We start from the raw sequence: 24,192 nt of genomic DNA on the forward strand, positions 1-24,192 counted from the left end.
AACCTTTGTGCATGTGAGGAAAGGCAGTAAGGAACACTTTACGGTTAAGAGTAAGCTGATGGACCTCTGTGACGACTGGCCTTTACAAGAAAAGCGTTTCAGGAAAACAGAATTTTGTTAGTATAAAATACAGTGACACGTGGTATATTGTTTATTTTTTTGTACAAAATGAACAAATAATATGACAATGATTGCAAGACGGCCGGACCTGCAACCCACGCCTTAAGGGGGTGAAACAGTAGTTTTTACTACCACACTAGACGGAGTCTGTCTTATTAAATGCTCTTCTGCAACACATGAAAACTATATAAGCACCATTCATGACAAAAATGATTTAATTACACAAAACAGATGACGTAGCTTGTAATTTGAAAGCTGCATGTCGAAAAGTTCACGGTTTTTTAGATGCGCACATGTGCTTAAAAGTTAAACAGGTTAGTAAACAATATGACAATGATAAGGCTTACTTTAAAGCAACCAACCTCTTAATTTCAATCGGCAACCAAGGTGCCACTGGATCCCAACCCGGGCCTTTTGACAATCTTATTTTGACTAAAGCCCTGGTGACAGCTGGCTGTTAATATTTTCAAAGTTAAAATGATTACCAGTTATTATGACCGCTCTGAAGGAATGTCTTAAGACATTACTCGCGAACACTTATTACAAGAGAACTCACTCGGCGCAAACAAGATCCAGGTAAAATACACCAATAATGAATCGGTCTTTCAAACACAGCAACGAACAGCTTAGTACAACAGGTTGTTCAGGTTATAACTAATGAATGAGAAATGTAACTGCAAACAAATAATTGAATCGGTTAACATCTAAATCTAACCACAAGATGCCACTTTGTTTAACAAGTTTCCTTTAATCTACGTCTATGGAAGAATTGAATCGGTTAACGTCTAAATCTAACCACAAGGTGCCACTTTGTTTAACAAGTTTCCTTTAATTTACGTCTATGGTCACAATGTTTCTTGTTTAACAGATTACCGGTTTCGGTCATTAATGACCATCATCAGATCTGTTTCATAAAACAAAGTCCTAATGTACTGCAGCCATAGTGGCATCGTCAAATGTTAAATGCGGAATCAGCACCAGCATGAAACAGATCGGATGATGGTCATTAAAGACCGAAACCGGTAATCTGTTAAACAAAAAAGATTGTGGCGATAGACGTAAATTAAAGGAAACTTATTACATATACGGGTCACTGTGTTTTTTTCGCGACGATGTCGCAGCTTGTGAAACTTTGTTTAACTCCAACCTGTGCCTTAGTCCAATTGTTCAGGCTGCATTTACGACCAGTAGCTGATTCATTAGAACATTAATGATCTGGTACAAACTAGGAAGGAAAGGCAGTATAATAGTGGGACAAATTTTCAAACGACAACCAGTGTCCTAGTATAATACTACGGCCTATATTTACGAGTAAAGAGCAGACCGAGTAAAACTCTGAGGATCGGTGCCTCTGGATCATGGGGTCCCGGGTTCGATTCCCGGCCGGGTTGGGGATTTTCTCTGCTAACAGATTGGGCGTTTGTGTTATCCTCATCATTTCAACAACACCATTCGTGACAGTGGCTAGATTGGGTTGTGTAAAATAAAAATTGGATTCTGTAAAAAATTGGACATTGTACGGGCGCTGATGACTGCGCACTTGAGCGGCCCACAAACCAAACATCATCATTATTATCTGAAGCTCGCGAACGACCAGAAAATAATAAGAGGGCAGGTGGCCAATGACACAAATCACCATGAGGAACACAGAATGTTACTCCCCTTTATTAGCAAGCAGTTCCAGGGATCCTTGTTGCGCCGTAGCGGTTACTGAGTGGTGCCAATGAAAGCCAGGTAGAAGAGTGTAGCCAGGCCACGAGCGGTCGTCCGACGCGAATGTCGCCAGCCAACCGACAGGATGCCGACCTGCTGGTAGTCGACACTGACCACGGCGAAGCACTCAGGTATCTTCGCTCTGCTCAGGCCCTCCTTGCGTAGCTCGTGGCTCCGGTCGATCGGACCTCCTGACCGCCTCTTGTCGTGACGCTACTGCCAATCCCCAAACTTGGTACCTCCTTCGGACCAGTGAACCCCGTATATATGTCGACAAGCAAGACCTTCTATCACCCACATATACCAACTCTTCCTCATAGATGTGGCCAATGGGGCCGCAGGAGGGATACTGCATCTGAGCTAGTGGCGTCAGACAGAACAGTCTACTAATTCAATGGACGGCAGGGTATTCAGACAAGATGAGAATCTGGTGCTATAGAAGAATGCTGAAGATTAGATAGGTAAATTGAATAATAAAGGATGAGCTAGCGATTCTAACTGAAAGGAAAACAATTTTGTGGTAAAATATGACTAAAAGAAGTGATGGGTTGACAAGAAACATCCCGATCCACGAATAAATCGTCAGTTTAGTAGTGGTGTCAAGAGAGGTGTAGGGAATGGCGTGGGGGGGGGGAGTAGGGGAATGGTAAAGGGAGACTAGTGGATGAATACAGTAAGCAGGTTGAAATGCTTGTAGGTTGCAGTAGTTATTTTCAGATTATAATTCTGTTGCTTCTATATGACACTAATCTCTTCGTTAGACCTCCAACTCGTCTACTTCCAATAGCTACCAGCCTACATTAAGATGATTCGGCTTCTGTGTAACCGCCTTATAGATTTAACTGTATGATGCATTGTAGCACTGGAAAAACTCGTGTTACGTTCGTGAATTCGTATCAAAACTGCTACATGGACGATAGTCAGAAAGGTAACGTTATTGAGTACATCACGAACAGCACTTACAAGAGGAGTGTCGTTATTTCACATCAACCCGTCATTGAAAATCCATCAAGCTTATCCTGACTAATGTTTTCAGTGTTCCTCTATGCTACCTAAGGATTTGTCCATTTCTTCCTAGGATGTCTTCTTGTGTTAGGATGTTTGAAGTGGGTGTTTTCATGGATTTCCAGATACTAGAGAACAAAATTTCAACATTATTTGTTGTACTGCAGCGATACGCTTGCATGAATTTACCGATAAAGTCAGTTGTACTAAAATAATGCTACATGCAGTGAATATGTCTGTTTATTTGTTTTATTTGGTCTCTAGAGCTTGCACTCTGTTTAGCCATCAAGAACACACGTTTACATAGAGTACATAATGGTACAGAGGAAATACATAAACGTGTATTTCCAGAATGGAAAGCTCAGCTGACAAATTTTCTCAACGAAAGTTTAACAAGGACAGTGATAAGTTAACTAGAGATATTTATGCTGTCAATTCACACTAATTAAATATACAGATGAATAAAAATATAAGTCCTGCGGACTTTTCCCTGTTCTCTTAAGAAAATTGAAAATCATTCTATACTGGCGAATTTCTTTAGAAACCAAAAGAGAAGAACGTAACCCATACTCATCAATGTCTTCAGAAATTACGATATGTCACTGTGAAATTTGGAACACGAAAACAAGATGTCGTTTACATCGGCTTCTGACTTAGAGTCACACGCACATGCAGGGGAGTTATAAATGTTATTCAAAGACGGAACCACTTAAATATTCATAATTTAAAGGTGTAGTCTGGACATTGATGGGATACTGTAGAGTGAGGAATTCTTGTGAGTCGGGAGACCTTCATATTTGCATGAACTTGATGCTATGAAGTATGCATAAAACGTTCTGCAAAGACATGCTGCACTGGTGGCATCAATGTCTTGGGCTCTTCGGGAGCTGAAAATTGCTTTGAGTTGGAGGGTACTGAATTCCAACCATTCTATTCACAAACTCTCTTATCCATTGTAATACACTAAATTAGCTTGCTTGCGCCAATACTCAACCACAAACTAACTTGGTGACCTATGAAATAAGTATCTGAGCCCACCATACATGGTGCCCAGGAATACTGAGAAGATTTACAGGCTGTCTTGTGGAACAAATCAAGGCTAGGAGCCCATGTCTAGAAAATCATCCACCAATACTACAGGATGTCGAAGTTATAGGCACCAGCGCCTGACACTAGGCCACCCCTTCGACAGTAAGCGTGACTTAGTAAACTGATGCACCGTAAGTGGAATGTCGCGCAGTGTTGTTTGTCATTTAGTGATCGCAATTGATTACAACTATAGTAGAAAGTCCTTGCATCCTATGAATGGGATGCTCTGTTGCCTGAGTCGATGACTGTTTCAAATGTGGATTTCCATCCGCAGTTTGTTTTTCTCCTGGCGGTCTCGAAAATCTCCATTATTTTCGGTATATGATAAAGGAGAAAAATAAACTGCACGTGGAGACCTATGTCCAAAACCATCATTCACAAAGGCAACAGAGTATCGCATTCGTAGAAGACCAGGCCTCTCTACGCAGTAGCTAATTTCCATCTTAATAATCAGTCGCAATGACTGAGTACAGATCACATTGCGAGAAGTTCTGCCTGTTGTATGTTAGCGTACAAAGTCACTTTGCTGTCGAAAGGGTGGCCTATCCGCAGGCGCCAGCACCTCTAAGTGGGCGTCTGTAGCGTCGCTGGATGACTTTCCGTACACGGGAACCTATCCCATTTGATCCTCCAGAAATCCTCGACAGCTCCTCTAAGTTTGTCAAAGATTTCTTGGACATCCTGAAGTGGATATTACAATCCATCCACCATCGTAACTGACCTGTTGTTACCTTCGCAAACATAGCTTGCCTGTCTGCAGTTCGAAAGTTATATCAGTTGTAGCTGTTCCTCTAAAGCCACGAACTCCTCCTCGCCTTCTGCAGCCTTCACCCAGGAAAATCCTCTGAGAGGGTTTCAGTAAAGTTCTTAGGTCCCTACAGTAAATCCGATATACATCGTAAATTCAAAGACGAAAACGTCGAAATTTACTCAACCTATAGTGTCAAAAGTTTCTTTGCATATTGATTCTTCCTAACTTATCTCTTAAACTCAGCCTACTCTTCATCACTACCACATTGTGATCTCAGTCTGTATCAGCTCCTGGCTATGCCTTACAATGTAATATCTGATTCTGGTATCTCTGTTTGACAATGATGTAATTTAACTGAAATCTTCCCATACGACCCGGCCCTTTCGAAGCATACCACCTGCTGTCGTTTTCGCTATTACTACCTGAAATTTAAAACAGAACCTAATTAATGTTTCTCCTCTCTCATTCCTTGTCCCAAGCGCACGTTCTCCCATGCCCTTTTCTTCTGCTCCTTCTCCTACAACTGCATACCAGCCCCCGTGACTATTGGATTTTCAGCTCTCTTTAGACACTGTATTTCCCTTTCAATATTCTCATACACTTTCTTTGTCTCTTGATCTTCATCTTGCGACGCCGACGTGTATACCTGAACTACCGTTGTAGTTGTTGGTTTCCTATCGATTCTGATAAGAACAACCCTATCACTGAACTGTTCACAGTAACATGATCTCTGCCCTACCTTTCTATTCATAACGCATCGTACTCGCGTTATACTATTTTCTGCTGCTGTTGATATTACTACTCATCTGCCCAGAAATCCATGTCTTCTTTTCATTTCACTTCACTGACGCCTGATACATCTAGATTGAGCCTTTGCTTTTTCCTTTTCAGATTTCCTAGCTTCCCTACCACGTTCAAACTTCTGACATTCCACGTCGCGACTCGTAGAACGTTATAGTTTCGTTGGTTATTCACTCGCTTTCTCATGGTCACCTCCTCCTTGGGAGTCCCTTCCCGGAGATCCGAATGGGGGATTCTTCCGGAATCTTTTGCCAATGGGGAGATCATCATGACACTTTTGCAGTTATCCTGTGGATACACGTTACGTGTCCTTAACGCTTAGAGTGCGGCCGCCGTAATATCACGTCTTCAGATGGAAACAGAACTGTGCTGCCGACGTAATGTTTCGACCTGGCAGTTATAATGTGGCGCCAAACGTATATTTACGACTCCCACGAAATCTGCGTGGTCTGCAGGCTTTGTAGTTTCAACCGCGAGCGCTAGATGGCAGCAGCGAACTCAGTGGAATACTTTGTGTTTATGAAAGTGATATTTTAGCTTACTTCATAAACAGTCTGTCGTTGCCATCCTCTCAGATTCATTCGTTTTGAGTGTTTTCATACTGATTTTCTTTTCGATATGTGCCGTGAACAGGATAAACGTTTGGAGCAAATGATTTATGAAGTCCTCGACGAGTTTTCAGATTGTGAAACAGGGCTGTCTGATGATGATTCGGATTATACGTCGTCTGAAAATAGCGGTAAGTCAAGATATGTTTCAGATTTTCCTACTGCAAATTGTTTTTTTGTTGTCTTCAAAGAATTTTATATTATGCATTAAGCTTCTACAGGTACTTCAGGGAATGAATCAGATCATGTTGCGCCTTCTACATCTACGAATAGTCAAAGTAAAAAAAGAATTAGAAGTGACTTTGATGGTGACTGGGCATATGTTGACAAAATTCCTGACGTAGCTGTATACACAGGACCTCACGCATTGGTACAGAATGTATCTATTCATGACTCAAGTGATCCTTTAGATATATTACTCTATTTCTTCGACAATACTCTCATAACAAGAATGAAAGAACAGACAAATTGTTCTTGCAGGCAAAAACTTGCTAAGCTGCGGTCTGACAACAACCTTCTGCTAATTCTAGGTTCAAACAGTGGAAAACTGTAATAATTGCAGATATGAAAAAAATTCCTCGCTATTTTGCTGCATATGGCAATAAGTGAGAGACCAAACATGAAGAGCCACATGAATACTGATCGTGTCCCAGTGTTTCGTCAAGAGATAGATATATCAACATTTTATCTATGTTTCACCTCAATGAACACAACGGCAAAAAAGAAAGGTGAACCAGTTTTTGATACAGTTTATAAAGTTAGACCTCTCCTCAATTCATTGCGAGAGAAATTCCAAAATATTCATTATCCAGAGGAAACTGTAACAGTCGATGAAGCAATTTGTCCTACAGAGGAAGAGTAGGCTTCAAGGTTAATACGGCCAATAAACCAAACAAATACGGTTTGAAGCTCTACATTTTGGCAGAATCCAGAACAGGATATATCTGGAATTTTGAGGTATACCATGGAAGGGATGAGACAGTAGACAACAGTGCTTCTAGTGTCGTGAAGCGTTTGACCAATAAGCTTCTGTGTATGTTGATCGTTTCTACACGTGTTCAATTAGCTGAAGAATTAGCTGATGATAATACTGGTATTGTTGGGACAGTGATGAAAAACAGGAAAGGACTTCCAACACCGCTAAAAATGCAAAGCTGAAGAAAGAAGAACAGATCTTCCGTCGCAAAGAAAATGTGCTCACCTTGCACTGGAAAGGTAATAGATATGTCTGGATGAACAGCACAAGGCACACAGCTAAAAAGCAGAGTATCAGAACAAGAAGAGCAACGGATAAACTGAAACCTTCAGCAGTTGTTGACTATAATAAAAACAAGGCTGGGGTGGACCTATCTGACCAACGATTATCGTATGGGGCTCTGGATCACGAGACTGTGAAGTGGTGGAGAAAACTAGCTGTACATTACATAATAACGTCAGTATCAAATTCCTGCATACTGCATAACATAACCAAAAAGAAAAAAACTTGCCACCTCTCAGTTTATTGAAGAAGTATAAGCAGGACTGGTTTGTCTGCTGGGGATTTGACAAAGAGCTTTCTACGTCGATCATCAAAATTAGTACGACTCTCAGAAAAACACTTCCCTAATCGTGTCAACATTCCAGAAGGGAAGAAAAAAGGACAAAGGAGGTGTGTGGTGTGTAGCGAAAAGGAGAAATGTTCTACAGGAAAGGCTGGAAGAAAGGACACCTCATATGAGTGCACCGAATGTAATGTTGGGTTGTATATCTCCCCATGATTCAAACGCTAAATTGTGTACTAAACTAATGCTTATTCTTATTTTTCTTTATTCCAAGTGTTTTGTAAATATTTTATAGGATAATAAGATGTTTTATTGTCTATAACAGTACTGTAAATGTTTTTCAATTTTTTTCTGGCAATAAATGTCACTGAATTGTAATTTCATTGGTGCCTTCAAATTTTAAATTATTGACCCCAAAATTTTAGTACTTAACGTAGAAAGTCAAACAAACATAAAAATGTTTTGGAATTCCAATGGCAGTGAGCTGTACAGCAGTAAGAAATTACAGAAGAACACTGATTTTACGCAGCGTGCAGGTGATGGCTACTACAAACTACATCAGCACTGTAAGTGGTTTTCATTGTCTCCTGCATCTTCGGCCGGCCGGAGTGGCCGTGCGGTTCTAGGCGCTACAGTCTGTAACCGAGCAACTGCTACGGTCGCAGGTTCGAAACCTGCATCAGGCATGGATGTGTGTGATGTCCTTAGGTTAGTTAGGTTTAATTAGTTCTAAGTTCTATGCGACTGATGACCTCAGAAGTTAAGTCGCATAGTGCTCAGAGCCATTTGAACCATTTTCTTTGCATCTTCGGGTTGTTGATTCTTCCGCATTTAGGGGCAGTTTCCCACCCCAAGGACAAGAGAATGTCCTCAACCTTCGTCCACACCTCCGCCCTGTATGACAAGGCCTTTGGCAGAATGAGGGTGACTCCTTATGTCGGAAGTCTTCGGCGCCAGTGCTGATTATTAATCAAATCTAAGCAGTGGCGGGAACACTTAAAGAAGTCATTATTATTCAGTTTTTTTTATATGTACTTTAGTACGGAATTATCCTTTATTGTCGTTGAAACTGTGGATATATTTGCTTGGGCTTATGGAAGAGGCACTGTATAAATCATTGAAAGCTTGCACTTCCTTAATTGAATTGTGTATATAACGCGTCATCACTGGTGGGTTAGAAAATCGACAGGTATGCAATGCATCGGTGAAGACACAATCTGGGATTAGGGAGAAAAGTTAGTTGAAGTCAGCAGGTGATGACAAGTGCACACAGTGCGCGAACCAATCAACAGTCTGGAACGAATGAACGTACAAAGCAGTCACACGAAGTTTTGCTGCATTTGCCGCACGGAATACGCATGTATTAGGGACGAGCTAGCAGCTGAATTAATGGGTACTACCGACAGGAGATCTCAGATTGGTTCCCTACTTCTTTATCTCCAGAAAGCATTTGGTACCGTTCCTTAGAAGCGGCTTCTAATTATTCCACAAGATTTGGGGATTGCAGCCGGATCTCGTCGACTTCATTCCACGATATTTCGGCGGACAACCTTACAGCCATCTTCAGGCGAGTTTTGACACTGACCGACCGGCCGCCGTGTCATCCTTAGACACAGGCGTCACTGGATACAAATATGGATGGACACGCCGCTCTCCCAGCCGTATGTCAGTTTACGAGACCGGAGCCGCTCCTTCTCAACCAAGTAGCTCCTCAGTTTTGCTTCACAAGGGCTGAGCGCACCCCTCTTGCCAAAAGCTCTCTGCAGACCGGATGATCACCCATCCACGTGCTAGCCCAACCCGACAACGTTTAACTTCGGTGATCTGACGGGGGCCGGCGTTACCAGTGCGGCAAGGCCGTTGTCATACTTATGTTTACAGAATAATTTTTCAAAGACAGACTCGAAAAATTCCCTGTTCACAGTTGAAAGTTTGTGTAGCGATCGGGTTACACCATAAGAAGAAAAGACTTAAAATCCATTGAAACATCTAAAAATTAACACTTAATAGTTCATAAACAGTTTAATAAAATGTCGCCTTATATTTGGTTTCCATGTCATGATTTTGACATAGAAAGACAGTTTGTAACGAAAGGGCAAGTTATATGTAGTATACCACGCCAGGAAAAATGAAACCGAAACATTATAACGAGTTTAGAAAAGGACTTATTCAAAAACTTTTTTCGCAGTTAACTCAGAAGTGAAATCAAATGAACTTTTATGAATTAGAAGAATTTAATACCAGAGAACCCGTGCCATTTCTAAATAAATTCAGTGCGATGAAGCAGGCTTTTGCTTTCTTATGTCGTGTTTTACATAACAGTAATTTCTGAGAAAATTTCTCTTGGGGGGAAAAAAGCGGTCAGGCTAATATAATTTAAAAACGTTTTAAAACGGTTCTGACCATAACAAAATATTTATTTACAGTGGTTTCTGGTTTCTATGAAAATGCGACCATCTTCAGACCATTTATACCATGATGGTAGTTGTGGTGGTAAAGGTCAGCAGCTCAAACAGTGACGTTGAGCAGCTGACGTTCGTGGAGTCACCACACATGCTCCGCTCACCACCACCGCCTACCATCGTGATATAAGTGGACTGAAGATGATCACATTCTGACCGAAACCGTTACCCATCGTGAATACATATTTTATTGCGGTCAAGACTGTTTTTAATATATTTTGAAGTGTCTTACAATAAAGAATTGCATATGTACGTTATGTCTGTTTCCCTAGTGCTGAGTTGTTACAAAAAGGGGCTGGGCTTCGCGTTGCCTTCTTTATAGTACAAGAGTATTATAATACCAGTAAATAAGTTCACCGAAGAGAATATCTGTCATTCCCCTCCTACTGGCCTCTTTCGAACGCTGTAGATGATGAAGAACTTGTACCATGCATCGTATCGCCCTCCACCGCTGAAGTGACTCATTATTGTGAGGTGGTATGTGCCATTCGGTTGTAAGGACTCAGCTCAGTAAGATATGTTGCTGATTTAAGGCGGCAGAAAAGAGCTACCATGTTTGAGAATACTCGCGAATACACTGTGAATGAAGTTGAATGATTTCTTAGGCGTATCGACGTGCATATTTCGAAGTGTCTTCCTTGATTCATGTATTCCATTCGCAGCCATATAACACAGTTTAGTATGTTGTTGTTGTTGTTGTGGTCTTCAGTCCTAAAACTGGCTTGATGCAGCTCTCCATGCTAATCTATCTTGTGCAAGCTTCTTCATCTCCCAGTACCTACAGCAACCTACATCCTTCTGAATCTGCTTAGTGTATTCATCTCTTGGTCTCCCTCTACGATTTTTACCCTCCACGCTGCCCTCCAATGGTAAATTTGTGATCCCTTGATGCCTCAGGACATGTCCTACCAACCGATCCCTTCTTCAAGTCAAGTTGTGCCACAAACTTCTCCCCAATCCTATTCAATACCTCCTCATTAGTTACGAGATCTACCCACCTAATCTTCAACAGTCTTCTGTAGCACCACATTTCGAAAGCTTCTATTCTCTTCTTGTCCAAACTATTTATTGTCCATGTTTCACTTCCATACATGGCTACACGCCATACAAATACTTTCAGAAACGAATTCCTGACACTGAAATCTATACTCGATGTTAATGAATTTCTCTTCTTCAGAAACGCTTTCCTTGCCATTGCCAGTCTACATTTTATATCCTCTCTACTTCGACCATCATCAGTTATTTTGCTCCCCAAATAGCAAAACTCCTTTACTACTTTAAGTGTCTCATTTCCTAATCTAATTCCCTCAGCATCACCCGACTTAATTCGACTACATTCCATTATCCTCGTTTTGCTTTTGTTGATGTTCGTCTTATATCCTCCATTCAAGACACTGTCCATTCCATTCAACTGCTCTTCCAAGTCCTTTGCTGCCTCTGACAGAATTACAATGTCATCGGCGAACCTCAAAGTTTTTATTTCTTCTGCATCAATTTTAGTACCTACTCCAAATTTTTCTTTTGTTTCCTTTACTGCTTGTTCAATATACAGGTTGAATAACATCGGGGAGAGGCTACAACTCTGTCTCACTCCCTTCCCAACCACTGCTTCTCTTTCATGTCCCTCGACTCTTATAACTGCCATCTGGTTTCAGTACAAATTGTAAATAGCCTTTCGCTCCCTGTATTTTACCCCTGCCACGTTTAGAATTTGAAAGAGGGTGTTCCAGTCAACATTGTCAAAACCTTTCTCTAAGTCTTCAAATGCTAGAAACGTAGGTTTGCCTTTCCTTAATCTTTCTTCTAAGATAAGTCGTAGGTTCATTATTGCCTCGCGTGTTCCAACATTTCTACGGAATCCAAACTGATCTTCCCCGAGGTCGGCTTCCACCAGTTTTTCCATTCGTCTGTAAAGAATTCGTGTTAGTATTTTGCAGCTGTTGACTTATTAAACTGATAGTTCGGTAATTTTCACATATGTCAACTCCTTCTTTCTTTGGGATTGGAATTATTATATTCTTCTTGAAGTCTGAGGGTATTTCGCCTGTCTCGTACATCTTCATCACCAGGTGGTAGAGTTTTGTCAGGACTGGCTCTCCCAAGGCCGTCAGTAGTTCTAATGGAATGTTGTCTACTCCCGGGGCCTTGTTTCGACTCAGGTCTTTTAGTGCTCTGTCAAACTCATCACGCAGTATCGCATCTCCCATTTCATCTAGATCCTCTTCCATTTCCAGAATATTGTCCTCAAGTACATCGCCCATGTATAGACCCTCTATATACTCCTTCCACCTTTCTGCTTTCCCTTCTTTGCTTAGAACTGGGTTTCCATCTGAGCTCTTGATATTCATACAAGTGGTTCTCTTTTCTCCAAAGGTCTCTTTAATTTTCCTGTAGGCGGTATCTATCTTACCCCTAGTGACATAAGCCTCTACATCCTTACGTTTGTCCTATAGCCATCCCTGCTTAGCCACTTTTGCACTTCCTGTCGATCTCATTTTGTATTCCTTTTTGTGTGCTTCATTTACTGCATTTTTATATTTTCTCCTTTCATAAATTAAATTCAATATTTCTTCTGTTACCGACGGATTTCTATTAGCTCTCGTCTTTTTACCTACTTGATCTTCTGCTGCCTTCACTACTTCATCCCTCAGAGCTACCCATTCTTCTTCTACTGTGTTTCTTTCCCCCATTTGTGACAATTGTTCCCTTATGCTCTCCCTGAAACTCTGTACAACCTCTGGTTCAATCAGTTTGTCCAGGTCCCATCTCCTTAAATTCCCACCTTTTTGCAGTTTCTTCAGTTTTAATCTACAGTTTAGTATTTACGATCATTATACTAAACTATAATGATCGTAAATAGATACCACCAAACATGGAATGGAGCCTTATCAAAGGCAATCGGTTTCTGTCGGGTCTGAAACCGATTGCCTTTGATAAGGCTCTATTCCATGTTTGGTGGAATCTATTTACGATCATTATAGTTTAGTATAATGATCGTAAATTGATCTCAACAAACATGGAATGGAGCCTTATCGAAGGCAATCGGTTTCAGACCCGACAGAAATTGCACGTCCATGTCAGTAGGTTTCCTAGTGAACACTGCCAAAGAAACTGCATGATGTGGGCCTTTGGAGTGGGTTACCTAGGCGAAGGCAGTTACTGACAGCAGCACGTTTTCCAGTGGGCCAAGTAAGCCTAGAGACATGCACCACCCAACATACACGCTCGTAATTACTGGCAGAATGCCAAAGCCACTTTTAGAACTCACTCTCTGAGGTCAGTTGTGGTGGAATTATTTTCTCCCCCTCCCTCCCTCTAACCTCCTTAAATTGTCAGCCCTAAAATATTTTGTTTTCGGCTGCAATTTCGCCTTCTTTTTTGTTGTTGACAAGTGTTGTGGTTTCCTATATTACGCCTCGTAAACTAGGTATATGTTTTCTTTACTATAGAACAAATGTATTTGCAGGAACCTGTCCATTTTAAGGATCCTAAGTTTCAATAAATTATTAGTCGGTGAATGGAGCTACGTGATGGCGACACAGATCGAGAAATAGACGAAAACGATGACGATTTTACAATAGCCAGTGATTGTAGTTCTGTTAGTGGAGGATGACGCAGAGGAAAAACTTCAGGACGAACCTCTTTCTCCAACGAAGTATTTGAAGTGTTAGTTAAAATCAAATGTCCTCTGATTGGTGTTAAACAGAATTGCATATCCCTTCAGTGAATGTCAACTTTACAGACTTTCTCTTTGTCACTATCGAGGGCTACTTTTTTGTCGCAAGTTTAAATACTCTAATTAAACTTTATGTGAAAATTTACTTGCTAAAGAGGCATTAAAAGTTTCCGAACGTAAAATTCAGTTCTCTAACTGTTCATTTATGTGTACTCTTTAAAAAAAAGCACACAAAAATATGTGATTTTGTATATTAAAAACTAAAATACTTCACTCTTTATTTGAGCAGTAAAATCAACACGGAGGTTCTAAACAACACTTCAATAACCGCAAAAACAAATGTTATGTAACTAAAATTACAAATTTCAGATGATTTGCACCTTGAATGTCGGTTTAAGCATAGAGATCCTAGATACCGTGTAGTATGAAGAATGCAGAAATGTGACCTCACGAGTCAAGGGTTAAAATGATGGAAATATGGTTTCGTTTGTGAAGATCGTTTATTAATATCTAGCGGGGAATTAATTTGTACTTCTATCAGACTTGAAGTGTTAATGTATACTGTCTGTCACTAAATAAATAAACATATAAATGTGTGAGGCTCTACAGTTTTCAGCAACACAAACAACAAAAGTTATTTCTATACAGACCTTCTGCAGGGGTGATCCTCATACCTTGCGTATAGAAGAGAAAAGGAATGACGAGAGTTATTTTACCATGAACAAAGTTCTCTGAAAACAGGAAAGATAAGTCACGAATATTCCTCCATGTACAAAAAAGAAAAAAAATAGGATTTAGGCATTTACTTAATTCATCACTTACTCTTACGGATTTGTGGGGTGAACAGGACTTGTTTATGCTTCGAAAAATTTAAAATACCAACATAAAGATGTTTTTGCACTTGATACTGCAGCAAATATCTACGTTTATTACTTTCAGATGCTGTACAATCTCCATTTTAGGTCTTATAATGGTGCAGTAGTATTATACAAAAAATCTCTCATTTCAGTTCACAATAAGACCACAAAGTTTGTTTATTTTTTAATAATAGACCATTAATGAAGCATTACTCCCAAACAAGCACAAAGTTTCTGACTTGTTGCTCATTACGTGTAACACTGAAAAAAGTGTGTTTTTGGGCATCGTTGCAGTTGATGTGTTAGATACAACAAATATTTAATTAGTTTTTTAATTCAGTAGTTCATTATATCGAAAGCAATACACGTCTTTATAAAAAGCGAGTCCACGTTTTCTACTTATAATTGCTACGTTCCTTGTTAGTGAAGAAGGGGACTCGTATGCGAACCTGTGGTTCTACATTTGTTCTTAAAAACTGGATCATGATTCATTCTGCTAAAAGTTTACAGGAACAGACACAGTGAAATGTTTCGTTTGGGGAACGACAAATATTACAATGTATCTTTGGCTAATATTTTGTGATACACAGGAAACAGGCAAGAAATATTTTGTCTCCAAGGAGAGTGAGAACTCAAAATATTTGAACTCGACGTGACTGTTTACACATAAGGCATCATTTGTATTTTTAAGTATCAGAGTGTACGTCATATGTTAAAGGATGCAGAATTCCATACTTATTGCGGATTCACTAAACATTTTTTTATTTGGACATGAAGAATTGGAGGGAAGTGAGATAACGTTCTGTTTGAGTTACAAATGTGTATATAACCGGAGTTGAAATATATCTCCAGAAAATTTTGCTTTTCTTTTCGTGGAAGGAGTGTAGCTGCAGAAAGGCTGAACTTTGTTTGTCGAGGACCACAGTCGGCTAACACTGCGTGTTGGACTTTTATAAACAGTCGCGTGTTCTGTTTCTTCAATGTTAGACAATGAAAAATATTACGTTAAATTTACAGACCAAACAGTAGCCTGCTTACAGACTTTTTCTTTAAATTTCTAACGCACACAAGGCAGCACCTCCAGTGTGTGGTTGTTTCGATAAAAGCACAGTGGACGCAGCCCTGTGCAAGAAATTTAATAACACAATAAAACACAACAACAGGTGTCCGGAGATAAGACAGGAAGCCTCAGTCTGTTCTGCATGGATAATGATGCAAACGTAAGCTGGCAGTGAGAGAAAACTATGCACATCGCATAATTGTTAGTCTAAAAATTCAAGATCTTTACATATTTATCTATTTCCACCTTTTAAGGTCTTGTGGTTTGTGATGGTATGTGTACTGATGAGCCAAAACGCTTAAAAGCGTGGTGGTCCACGTTTAAAACGCAATATAGCAGCGATTTAGCGTGAGATGGATTCGGCAAATCCTTGGTAGTTTTCCAGACATATGTTCCACCAGATGTTCACCCACAGGTCTCTCAGCTCCCGTAAATTACGCGGCAGTTTGTGCACGGAGCTCTCGCTCGATAGCGTCCCAGATGCTTTCCATCTGGTTCTGATTAGATTAATTCGTTGACCAAGATATGAACGTGAGTTCACTATCATGTCCCACAAACGCTGTAGCACAGTTCTGGCCCTCAACACGGACAGTTAACCTCTTGAATCATGCCATCTTCATCGTCGTGGAAGACATCAGTATGGGCAGGGATCAAGGCAGCCAGCAATTACGTTCAGTTACTACCGAAAGTCCTATGGAAAACCAAGCGTATGTTCCTAGTAATATAATACTGCCCTCATTACACAGCATCCGTGGGGCAGGGCATGTTTCGAGCAGACATTCATCTGAGTGGGCCGTAATCGGATACCACCATCGACCTGGTTTAACAATAAACACGATTCATCTGCCCAGACACGGTGCGTTGATCCGTCCTCCAATCTCAATGTTCTCGTATCGCAGTTGGCCACGGCATTGCGTTGATACGAGAGGCCATAGGAACGTGTAGAAGTCGCCTATTGAGGTCTCTTTATTCAGCAACGCGCATAGTTCGATGTTTTCCGAAACACTTGTGCCTGCACCAGCATCGTACTCTGCTGTCAGGACTGTCACAGAGGCCGCATGTCCCGTCCGACTTGGAGAAAGAAAGTCTCTGACCTCCACGTTGCCCGATGAAGAGTAGACGTCCAGTAACTTCGCGCTTACGCAGGATTTTACCGTCGTTCACCCACATGATTCGAGCACCCTTTCGTATGAATGATGGCGTAATCGGACAGGACAATCGATCTGGTATAACAAGAAACGTGGTTCCTCCCATCAGGAAGCACGTTTCTGTTAATCCACAAACAAATCTCGGTGTTCCTGTGCCCGATTCAATAGTAACTGATGAGGTTAAAGACAGTAGTGTAACATCCACGAGATAAATTTTAGCTATAGTGCGACGAGAGGAAATTATGCCTCTAACAGTTATAACCGTTATCTATCCGACACATAAAAAAACAGTGAAAACGATGATAAATATTAATTATTTATATAATATTTTAAGATGTAATTAGACATACCGATTTGTATCATACAAAGACAATGATAATTGTAAATTCTTTTTATGAACTACGTTTGTCTTCCTTCGTTTTTACCTTTTGTTGGATGGCTTTTAAGGTTGCGGACGCACATCAAATTGAGGTCTGTTAAGAAATTGTAATTATTTGTTAATTATTACTTGAGAATAGAGTTCATTATTATTATAAATACGAGTGAATAACTATTTGTAACTTCAGTTCCTCACTCAATAAGCATTATCTGTGTTAATTATTTCTTTCAGCTGCAAGGAGCGCAGCCATTGATGATAGCGATTTGTATCGTTTTTGTCTGTGTTTTACTTAGAAAAAAATCAAATGTTTGCTTGATGAAGTCTAAATAGTGCACAAAACGAAAGTAAAGTTTAATAAGCATTTCAAATACTTATCCTATTTCCTCTAACAATAGAAAATCTCTATCAATTGTCTGCTGCCATCTTAACAATTATCTCAGCGGAAAATTCAAATTACGCAGCTCTGCAGACATAAATGCCGAAGGTAATACAAATGTGTAAAAATAAATGTGTACCGGTGGTCCCGAACTCATTTTAATGAAAATAATTCGAATCAGATTGGTTCTTTAAAAACAGTGGTCGTAGCACGATCCTTATAACAAACTTTTCTGGCTGATGTATGGAGCCGAAATTAATAAAGCACGAGTTGCGAAGAATATTGTTTCAGGTAACATACGTCAGTGTTGTGCGCGGCTGATATTCGTTGGTTTTAATGATCATTTTGCTGAAGATAACTACTTCCATCATAATCAATAGTTGTATAGAATCTGTTGCATGATCTGTGATTTTGTGACACTTACACAACTTACAGACAACACTTTAACACGACGTTAACTGGGAGTTCTTTAGCAACTTGACCAAGTCTTTAGCCGGGAGAAAAATTATTTAGTAATTACTCCATGTAATAAAATAAGATTATCATTTTCATTTACAAATTAGTTAAATACCAAACCACTGAATAACACAGCGAACGACACAGTAGGACTCGAGCAGTCGAGCAGAATCGCTTCGGGCCTTAACAATCTTTCCTTTGTCAATCTTCCCTTTGCCCATTTACGGTGTGTATCATGTCTGGATTGCTTTCCTGATCGTCTCTGATCCACTTACACAGGCTGTTTGATAAGTTCTATTACATGTTTTTATGGGATTAGAGGTACTTGGCACTTAGTAAATAAAGTTGTGATAAGGAACCAACATTCGTACCATTTGAATATAAATGTCTGAAGAGCAAATCCCTTCCAAATATCTCACTTCACGGTGTGGTACGTAGTGGAAGAGAACGTCTTCCGGATCGCCTCAGTCCATCACATACAATTTACGTCCGACTGCAGCAAGGGGTGCGAGGAACGTACGTTCCCAACTAGGAGGGATGACTGCAATGCACCATGGACGCATACCGGGGATTGGGGATCATGTGTATGACAGTATGCATCGCAGATACATCTTGTGCGTGGAACAGCAGGAACGCCACACGCAGCAGCTCCAGTAGCATACAGGTCAGACACAATTGTTTCCACTGTGTGCGTACTGCGTAGAAAGAGATTTGAAAGTGAGCAGATATATGTACTTGCTTTACACTCAAAGGATACAGCTCCAGGCATCGATACTCGGATGAATCATTATGGACTAATTCCCCTCTATAACCTCTAGAAACTTGTTAGAGGAACATAAAGCTCTATGTAGGTCCTTTTCCGCGTCATGTGTCTGGCAATGCCAACAGGGCACATACAGTCTCGCAGGAGGCAGCGGTCATAATATTTCGGCTCATCTGCATATATTCTCATATCATGGTTTATTCTACAATGTTTTGCTGTAAGACTTCAATAAGACTCTTCACAAATTCGTCTTACGGCCAGCCATCCACCCAGTCAATCTCCCACCCTCCCACCAGCCACCCACCCAAGCACCAACACACACGCACGCACGCACGCACACACACACACACACACACACACACACACACACACACACATTGACGTAAATGGCAAATGTTACACCAAGAAGCACCAGTCTGTTTCTACTAAGCTTTCTGGTATTGAGAGATGGCTGGCCACTGTCTCACTTTAACAACATTGTCAGTCAGATTAACATTCATATTTTAGTCATGATCTCGCGCCGCGCGGGGTTAGCCGAGCGGTCGACGGCGCTGCAGTCTTGGACTCTGCGGCTGGTCCCGGCGGATGTTCGAGTCCTCCCTCGGGCATGGGTGTGCGTGTTGGTCCTTAGGATAATTTAGGCTAAGTAGTGTGTAAGCTAAGGGACTGATGATCTTTGCAGTTAAGTTCCATAAGATTTCACACACATCTGAACATTTTTTTCATGATCTCGGTGTTTCCCAGTATTGCATAAGCTCTATGTAGTTAATGAAATTTTACGTGAGGAAATTGTGGGCAAAGTGTTCATACAACTGCCATGTGTAACCTGTAGAGGAGGCAGGGAACGTAGTGAAACAGGGAGAGAGATGAATTGGTGGCCACAAATGCTCAGAGCAGCGACTTGGCTGTGCGAATGATTCTGACTACCGGCACTCAGTGGATCGTACCTGCAGAGAGACTTCTGGCTGATGCCCTCTCATCCTTCCGCTTAGCGTTGGAGAGATGGGTGTCGGCTTATAAAACATTTTACCTGGGCCAGGCAGCAGCCTATCATGAAGGTGGCCAGTTGGGGGGGAAGTGGCTGGAGGAAGCCATTAAAGAAAGACTGCTGTAAGCTGATCTTTTGTGCAAATGGTGGGAACTATGTCATTCTCATGTTACAAGCTGGGACGATACGATTGGAGTGGCTGGTGCAAGTGTTTAGTGGAGGCAAATCTGTAAACCCCCTGACGCCAGGAAGTTGCCAAGTACTTTTAGCGAAAAATATATTTCACGGACATGACTCTCTGTAACAGCTTTCGTTCAGAAGCTAGAAATGGTCGGCTCGGAAATATTATATCCCTCCATTAATGAGGGACTTTGGTCCTATATAGGTAGATGTTTTCTGTCAAGACATGGCCCTGCTTATCATCGAGAGAACAACACTTCCCCAGTCTCTTTTCAGTAGAGTTGCTGACTGTCTCCTCTCAGGATGCCCAAAGTGGAGGTTTGCTTTTCCAGCGTGGGACCCCAGTGCTGTGTCAATTTTGCTACAAAATTACAAACAGTAAAGAGGAGACATTCACTGAGTGGAGGGTAGTTCAGTTGGTTTGTGAAATGTGGGGGCAGTTTCGTTTTTGGTAATTCGGCTTCTATACTGAGGCTTCGTGGAAAGTGGTTGTGATTCTTTGTCTCCTTGGTCTTCTGGTTCTCCACTGGTGAATAACTTCAGGTCGTTCCATAGCGAGTGAGACTTGTGGTCTGTATCGTTTGGTGGACTAAGAACCAGTGCTAGTTTCCAGCTGTACCGACAGTGTAACTGCATATTTGACAGTTCCAGCAGGCACCGTCATGGCTGTGGGTCAAATTGGACTGGCCTGACCAGTGAATTGGTGTACCTCGCACTGAAATCTGCTGGAGTTATAGGGCTCTGATAGGGAAGTTTCCCACTTCCTGATATCAGAACGCCAGACTGTGTAGTTTGCAAATTTTTATGGACGCAGCAGAACTTTACAGCTGCTGCAGTGCACCGCTCCTCGCTCACAACGCGCCGTTTTTTGCTACTGTGTGAATCAAGGTGAAAGGGCAAAGTATTGTTGCACCGGTGTGAGATTGTTAAATGGTATTCACAGCTCCCTGTTCTCATCTGAACCGTGGTTCATGGTGTGCTTGGTATGAGTTGATTCCATTTAAATAGAGTTCGGCCTTGCAGTGGATTCGTGTAAACAAAAGCAGATTACACTGTTAAAGGGACTAATTCAGGGGAGGATTTGTGTAGCATCAACCCTAATGTGTGCTTTGCTAATGAAGCAACTTCTCTTTCCTTATTTGTGTTTGCCGTTTTTGTGTCAGATCTATCAGCTAGCTGAAGTTACGAAAGGGTTAATAAAACTTTGTAAACTTAAATACGCCACTGTTCTCATTCATACTCCTTCATCTACTCATTTTTTTATTTTGTTGCCTTGGTATAGTGACATATCAGCAATTTAAGGTTCAATGTTATTAAATTAATTAATATGATTGCTGATTACAGTTCTGAAAATGACATGAGCCATAGGCAACATAAATGCCATGAGTAAATTCACTAATTCAGATATAAAATTTAAGGGCGTAGCTCATGATTTGAAGGTTGTCGAGAAGATAATACCTTTTTTATGTAAAAATAGGAACATTTAGCAGCATTTGGACATCATGTTTATGATTAAAGCACGCGATGGCTTGCAGTGTTCATCACATAACAGGTACTAAGTGATGAAATTTTCAATCTATTTGGAACATCTGAATGAGAAGCGACAGCCATGGGCGTGAATAAACTGTATTTTCGTTGTGGCATGGACACAAACAGCCTCGGAGTATTATCCTCAAGGAGTTTCTTGCCATGTATGGAACACATGCTGTCAAGTCACCAAGCCTGCTGACTGGACGCTGGTTTGTAGGTATTCTATTACTTAAAATGTAATAAAAGTATGAAAATATCCTAAGACCTCACATTAATTACCAAGTAATAATAATAATAATAATAATAATAATAATAATAATAATAATAATAATGATTATACTTATCAGATTTGAACTTTAGGTGACAAAACTGGAAATTGGGCAATCCAGTCAAGATTCCACATATTCCTCGAGGCGTTTTGGTTGTAAACTGCCGCGTGGGCTCTTGCATTATCGTGCTGGAATATGGTGTTTATTTCCCTAGTCATGAAGAGTTTACCATTCTTGCCACGTACTGGGTAGCAAATAGTCTCCCTGCAAAAATGACTAAATTAGTCCTGTTATCGTACCCACGTATTATGCAGTACCACACAATGACTGCAGGAGTTGTAGAAGTTCTGGTCTGGAGAATCACTGTGATGTGTCACCTGGACGTCTACGGAAACTTTGGGCTCAATGTGATAACCACAAACGGAGATGAGACTTAGCAATGGACACTACAAAATCCACTCAGTATCTCAGGTGACCAAATATTCACTATATTCACGTCTCTTTTGTCTGTTGGTGTAGTGCCATGGGAAAACGATGCACGGCAACTAGAGATTTCGGTGTATGTTCGAGTAATCTACTTATGAAGGTTCATGGTAACTGCCTGTAAACTCTGCGTGTATTTCAGCTGTTGTCACCAGTATATTCATCAGTGTGCAAGGCGAACAAAGCCACGCTCTTCTCGTGGTGTGTCTAGTTGCGGGAATCTGTGCCTACTCAGGCTGACACACTATGGTCCTGATTACACATCCTTTTAGCTCATTATGCAACCATGCAATTACAGCTGATTATCTGTTGTGACCTGTCGGTATGATGCTCCCATGTCTCTCACCCATATGATTTGCGATTGATCGAAATTGAAAAGACGACAACAAGCAGCACGAGCAATACACTGTGTTGCAGTCTTCACCTGAATACTACCAGTAACGTTTGACATAACCAGTAGCAAAATACAGTAAATAAGCCCACATACGACATGGTATACTTCAATATCAATTTGGTAATGTTTGGTAAATGTGGAACACGGTCAGTTCCATATTATACACATAATGGGTTATATCACGATATTTGACCACATAGCTTCATTGATGCAATGAGAGGAAATAATGAAGACAGGTTAAGTTACTGATTCATTTGTAGCAGGTAATTTGCCATTTGACAGCCACTGATAGATAAGGGATTTCGTTATATTTGTCCAAGCATATCTATCTTCAGACATGTGCACCCATTCTGCTTGTATGTGACGTCTAGTGTCATCTGTGCAACTTCTATTACGTAGTAGTTGAGAAACCTGGCGTTATCTGGATGCTTGTTCATTTCAATCTTGTATTAACCGGTCTCCCCTCCCTCCTCTCTCTCACCATATACCCTTCCCTCATCTTTGTGTCAATCCTCTCTCCATATTCTCCGTCCACTCATTCAGCCCATCTTTTCCTCCCCTCCCGCTATGTCCCCCTTGTTCCTAACCTCTTTGTCACTCTCCTCTTCTCCCCTATCTCTATCCACGTCCTCCTCCTCCTCCTCCTCCCTCTCTTCGTTTGTAATCCCACTATCACCCCAGCCCCCCATCCCCAACAAGAAGACGATAGTTTTTAGCCTCACAGTATATCTTTGCAGGTAGTAAGAGACCAGTAAACCTTCGATTCTTTAAAGAATCGAACTCATCTACATAAAACAGCTACAGAGTTCGAACTACTTGACAAATGAGTAAGTGTGTTAAATATTTGCTGTTAAACACAAGTGAGATAAAGCTAGAAAATGTTTAAAATTATTTTTTAAATTTATTGAAAGTTGCTAAGTGCTCGCATTATCAAACACTGGATGAGTATAGTCTGAGTAATTTGTGCTCATTTTAAGAAAATTTAATTTTTCAGGCTTTTCAGTGTTTGTGAGCTCACGCTTCGTGAACTGAATGTCGTACAACGAAGTAATCTAGCAGAGACAGATGTAGGCGTGTCGGACACCTTCTATTAAACGTGTCGCGAATGGTTAGTAGTGAAGAAACAATAATAGAAAATGTCATGCATGGAGCTACAGTTTTTAAACATGTCAGTGGTTATGACGTCATATATCCTGGGTTATAAGTCGAACAGTGACATAATTTTGGAGGTACGTTCAGTGGTATATTTACTGCCTGCAAAATATGTTACTAATTGAATTAGTAGTAGGGTAGGAATAAATTAAAACGTTATGCCAGATGCGTCAGATTTTCATGCATACCAGTGTTAATGACGTCATATCTCCTGAACTACGTACCGTACAAGTTTGCAAATACTTTTAGTGGTATATGTCGGCCCTCAAAATGTGTTCTGAATATGATTAGTAGTAAAGAAATAATAAATTAAACCTTCGTACCTCATGCGACAGGTTTACTACGAGAAAGGGAAAACGTACCGAGTGATTATAATTAAAGTGCAGCTTTT

Source organism: Schistocerca gregaria, chromosome 5 (genome assembly GCF_023897955.1).
Source record: "Schistocerca gregaria isolate iqSchGreg1 chromosome 5, iqSchGreg1.2, whole genome shotgun sequence".
NCBI lineage: Eukaryota > Metazoa > Arthropoda > Insecta > Orthoptera > Acrididae > Schistocerca > Schistocerca gregaria.